Here is a 6,060-nt window from a genome sequence, read left to right on the forward strand (position 1 = left end):
AACTTAGACTCTGACCATTCTGTTTTTCCTTCAAGATTGCCCTAAATTTATAGATGCTAATACAGTATTTGCCACAGGTATAAAACTTGTAGTTACTATCATTCAATTAAGATTCTTATCTGTACAGATATACAAATCAGAAACTTTTAAAATAAATTGAACTAATGGAACTTTGGCTCAAATATTTAGTCACTGCAACGGAAGCATTAAAGCAAGGAATACGAAGTCATTGTAGGGTTTTAAAATGGCTACTGACTGACATGAATTCAAAGTTTCAGTCTAAATTCTAAAAACTTACCTTTACATGCTTTTCCTCCTAAATAATCACTCTTATCATTCATAAATTCATGTCTTTAGGTGAAGAAAACTGAATTTTAAGTACTTGAGGCCGGGTGCAGTGGCTCATGCCTATAATCAAATATAAGAACTTGAGTGTAAAATATGAAAACTACATGGGGAAATGTCTTTATCATGCATCTCTAAGTCTACTGAAAACTCTGTTAAGTAAAACTGTGGTCTGTAAAAAAAACAAAAACAAAAAAACCCATAGTGATACTTACCTTGTGTAATGTAAACAATTTTTTAAGCTCTTTAAACAAAGTACATCTAGATTTACTGGTAATGTATAGAAGTCAGTTTTATCCCCAAGTATTTCTACTTCCTAAACCATTAATTAGCAAGAGACTCAAACAACTTCACTAAACTGTTGGACCTCCAGTATTAACTTGCCAATATAAAAATCTGAAAAACTTTGTAATCACTATCAAAAATACAAAAGAGAGAATAAATTCCCAGGTAAAAGGATTTACAAATTTTGGAACTATTATGCTTTTGTTTACTAAACATTGATCATTGTAGTAATTCTGCAGTATTGCCTCACACTCCCATAAAGTTTCAAAACAGCTCATCTATTAGATTCCTGTAACATTTATTTCGGATAAACGTGGTTTTGTTGCTGTTATTCATAATAGAATAAAATATTTAGCTTTGATGGTTCAGATGTAATAAAAAGAAATAACTAAGTTTGGGCCTGAGATAAATGTGGTAAAGCAAGAACGCAGAGATGCTGTAATGATGCGTGAGTTTTAGAGCATTATCGAGGACCTGAAAACTTGCTGCCAAGGACACTTTGAAGGTTTCGTTAACTGGAAGAAGTGTCTCTGGAATCCCACTCCTAGCTCTTTTCTTGAATATTTGAAAAGAATTAGATAAGGGCCATGGGGACCCAGGTCACCCCACCTCTTCTATTCAGTTTGGCTACAACATTGGAGTCATCAGTGCTCCTGAGACAATCATATAGGACTTTCTCAATTACACTTTGAAAGAGAGGTTAGAAGAATCTCCCTCTGAAGTGTTGCTCGTGTCCCCCGGCCCTTGTCTGTGGCCATCTTCCCCAATGGTGATATGATTGACTCCTTTCTGTTGGACTCTTTGTCAACCACTTTGGCAGGTGCAATTCAATGCTTATCATCAATTTGTTGGCTATCAATGGTTGCCTTACGGGATTCTGCAACAAAGCTGAGTTGGTTGAAATGCTGATCCTGGGCCACTTGGTTACTGGCTTGTAATGCGGACTCTGCACAGGTTTTGTGCCCGTGTACATTGGAGAGATCTCGCCTACTGCCCTTTGGGGTACCTTTAGTGCTCTCACCCAGCTGGGCATCATTGTTGGTATTCTGGAGATCCAGATCTTTGGTCTGGAGTTCATCTTGGGGTCTGAAGAGCTATGCCCAGTGATACTGGGCTTTACCATACTGGGCTTTACCATCCTTCCAGCTGTCCTATAAAGTGTAGCCCTTCCATTTTGCCCTGAAAGTCATAAGTTTTTTTGCTCATTAACAGAAAGGAAGAGTACTAATGAGATCCTTCGGCAATTGTAGGGGACTCAGGATGTGTCCCAGGACATCCAGGAGATAAGAGTGCTAGGATGGTACAAGAAAAGCAAGTCACTACACTGGCGCTCTTTAGAATACCCAGCTACCGACAACCCACTGTCATTTCCATCATGTTCCAGCTCTCTCAGTAGCTGTCTGGAATCAGTGTTGTCTTCTCTTTCTCAATGAGAATCTTCAAGGATTTACAGGTGTTGAGAAACCAATCTAGAGATTAGTGCAGGAGTGGTTAATATCTTCTTGACTGTAGTCTGTCTTTCTGGTTGAAAGGGCAGGAAGGACTTTACATATGATAGGTCTTGGAGGGTGGCGTTTTGTTCTGTCCTCATAATTGTTTGTTATTAAAGAATGAGTATGGTGGGATGAGCTTTGTAGTGGGGCTATCTTGGTCTTTGTGGCCTTCTCTGGAGTTGGACCAGGCCCCATTCCCTGGTATACTGTGGCCACACTCTTCAGTTTGCAATAGCAGTGGCTGGTTGCTCCAACTGGACCTTCAGCTTTCTAGTTGGATTGCTCTTCCTGAACAATTATTATCTAGTTTAAGTGTGTTCTTGCTTTAGGGTCATGGCATGCTTATGTATGTCTATTACCATCTGACCATGATACTATGCCAAGTTCTCTTAGGGGACCTGAATCTTTCCAGTAGATCACATTTGAGATAGTATGAGTCCACTGGGCACAGTTCCCAACAATCCAAGCACACATACTTCACTGAAGCAGATCTAATAATTCCATTGACTTCATTTCTAAAATTGGACTTTGAGCAGCCAATTTCTAAGGATTAAAAAGAAACTTTAATGCATTGTAGACCTCTGTACCCAGAAAATCTTTGTAACTTTTGGGCTTAATTTTCATTCCTAAAAAATCTGGTAACTTTTTCAAATGCAAGGAGCACTGTCAGTTTGCTGTGAGACTAGGGCTAGGCAAAGAACACAAGATATAGAGTCTCCCATCACCACCACCCTGCCCCTGCGAGAAGATTGCCTTTTAATTAGAGACTTTTAAAACTAGTACTTTTAAAGTTCTACGCTCATCTTTTCCAAAGACTAAGTCTATTAGTAAACTTGCCATGTAATTTGACATGGCAGTTCCTTGCTCAACTACTCTAAATAAGTTGGAAATTAGGTGGTATCCTAGTTTGGGTAAAGTCAGTGCTACTGCCTGTAATACACTTGGTAATTGAAAGCCCTTCAAGTGGTTCAGATTATTTGCCAAATATTAGACTCTATAAAAACTTCTGAGATTTTTTTTTGTTTTTTTTTTACCTTTGAGTGTACATGTGATTGCTATAATGTGAATACCAGTTCCTGAAAGACTGTTTCTGTAAGCAGAATGATGTAGCACAAAGTGAAAAGATTTTCCTCTTATTCCAGCAGTATTCTTGCCTTCAAAGAGTAGTCTATTACATATTGCCTTGATTTTTAAGGTTGCGTTTTTGGATGAAAAGCTTAACTGGATAGTAATTTCCATATGTTCTTTATAACCACTCTGTATATTATAAGCAAAATTTTTTCATATTTCATTGTATCTTTTTCTGTTGAGCACTTTATGCATTTTAGTCTATTGCATTTGAGAATGTAGTTTAGAAATTCTTTCACTTTTTAAAGCCATGTGAAAACTGATAGAGGATAATGAAAATGAGTGTACATTATTTTGAATTCAACTGTTTTGTGGTGTGTGTAAACAAAACATTAGAAATATATTGTCTTTTTGTAATAATACTCTGACCTCACTTAAAGTGATCTGCCATGAGGTATCAATGATCAAGTTTATGTTTGTTCTGATACCTAAGGAATTCAGCCAGCTTTGTTTCAATCATCAGATAATCTCAGAAAATAATGTGTTTTACTTATATTACTGCCTCTTGTCAATATTTAAGAGAATAATTGTCTTCTGGTTTCTACTGAGCCTAGTAATAATCACTGAAGACCTAAAAAAGTGAGTAATTCTTTTCTTCTGTTAAGAGTATTTGGATAGCCCATTCACGATAATGGTGGTGTGAAAATGAATCATCCCAGCTTTTCTGACATATCTAAATTTTGAATAATTAATTTCCACTTCCAAACAGTCCAAATGTTTTCTTAAACCAGTCACTACTATTTGCATTAGTCCTGTATATTCAGTGAATGTGAGGTCATATTTGGTATTGTATTAAAAGTAGTGTTAGGCCGGGCACGGTGGCTCAAGCCTGTAATCCCAGCACTTTGGGAGGCCGAGACGGGCGGATCATGAGGTCAGGAGATCGAGACCATCCTGGCGAACACGGTGAAACCCCGTCTCAATTAAAAAATACAAAAAACTAGCCAGGCGTGGTGGTGGGCGCCTGTAGTCCCAGCTACTCGGAGGCTGAGGCAGGAGAATCTGCCTCAGGTTCTGGCCAAGGTCTGGCCACTGCACTCCAGCCTGGGCGACAGAGTGAGACTCCATCTCAAAAAAAAAAAAAAAAAAGTAGTGTTGGTCACTGGTCTTGCCTCTTTGAACATTATTTGGTTTGTTATGATGAAAAATGAGTCAGTTTTCAGGGTCCTGAGAAAGTTGCTTCATTCATGGCCGTGTTTGGGATAACTAATTTTTTTTTTTTTCAGGTATTTGGTGTCATGTTTTGGAGTTAATATTTAGTGCTTATATAATTTTAAGTTATTACATAATTTTTATTGTTATATGTTTTATAGGTACTAGGTATTGGATTCTCACCAAACCAGTAGAATGGCATTCTCTCTTAATATGTCATTGCCTGTAATGGCCAGGTAGATATACCTTAAAATAATATGAAAGGTTTTATATGTATATTAAAATGTTTTTACTTTTAAATCTGTAAAGGTTATCTGGAATTTTTACTGTGTTAACTTGAGAATTATATGGGCATTATGACTTTTTCATTGTACAAAAAAAAATTATTCATAAATGTTGGAATACAGATGTTCCTTGACTTATGATAGGGTTATGTTCCAGTAGACCCTTTGTAAATTGAAAATACTGTAAGTTGAAAATAATTTAATACACCTAACCTACTGAACATCCCAGCTTAGCCTAGCCTACCTTAAATGTGTTCAGAACACTTAACGTTGACCTGTAGCTGGGCAAAATCATCTAATACAAAACCTATTTTGTAATGAAATATTTAATATCTCAAGAGTATTATACCACATATCGTTAGCCCAGGATAATATCAAAATATGAAATTTGAAGTACAGTTTTTACTGAATATGTATTGCTTTTGCCCCATTATAAAGTTGAAAAACTGTAAGTCAAACCATTGTTAAGTCGGACTGTTTGTGTTACATATATTTGGGATTTTTTAGTGGCGCTTTTTAAAAAGCTGTTTCTTATTTCTCATCATTGTGAGTGGGGATAGATACGGGAAGAACCATGTCTCTACTAAAAATAAAAAAAATACCCCAGCTTATTAGCATACACCTGTAGTCCCAGCTACTCGGGAGGCTGAGGCAGAAGAATCACTTGAACCGGGAGGCAGAGGGCACATCATGCCACTGTACTCCAGCCTGGGCAACAGAGTAAGACTCTGTCTCAAACATGAATGAATGAATGAATGAATGAATGAATGAACTATTAGCTGATACTGGGATTTCAGGTACCACAGTTCCTGTTGAAAGATATGTTTGGGGTAAATCAATTTTTTTCTTGTAGAATTTCAGTGTTTTTGCTGCAACTGCCACTAATTTTGCGTTTGAAAGAACAAAAGAGGAATGTATTTTTCAAAGGAGTGATTTTCAAAAATCAAGATTTTGAATGGTATAAATATGCAACTAATTCAATTGTAGGATATTATTAAATTTTGTATTTCTAAACATCTTTCTTTCGTACATCTCAGTGCTTACAGTTCCAATAGCTTTCCAAGAAAACATTTCCATGTTTGCATAATTTGTAAAGTATATATAAATAATGTAAAATAATTTTGGATTATCTCAACTTTATATTGTATGTCAGAATTTCATCGATATCATACCTGGCTCAGTCAATAGTTGTCACAGGTATTAAGCCATTTTGGAATTTACCACTTTTTTCTGTGGAACCTGTTTTAGTTTAGTTTACAGCATTTAGAAATAGAAGGTAACTTTATAGAAGTAACACCAATATCCTAGTCTGCTTGTGCCGAATACAATTAATAGTATTAGGATGTAAGTGATAATAAGATGGTTTTTATTAT

At 36.4% G+C, this 6,060-nt stretch overlaps 1 pseudogene across 1 annotated transcript; it reads left to right on the top strand.

Moving 5' to 3' along the window:
• Positions 1–1,412: 1,412 nt before the first annotated feature.
• Positions 1,413–4,174, top strand: LOC111547120 (annotated as a pseudogene). Its single transcript, XR_002733033.2, has one exon. The product of XR_002733033.2 is annotated as a solute carrier family 2, facilitated glucose transporter member 3 pseudogene (transcript).
• Positions 4,175–6,060: the final 1,886 nt, after the last annotated feature.

Source organism: Piliocolobus tephrosceles, chromosome 4 (genome assembly GCF_002776525.5).
Source record: "Piliocolobus tephrosceles isolate RC106 chromosome 4, ASM277652v3, whole genome shotgun sequence".
NCBI classification, from domain to species: domain Eukaryota; kingdom Metazoa; phylum Chordata; class Mammalia; order Primates; family Cercopithecidae; genus Piliocolobus; species Piliocolobus tephrosceles.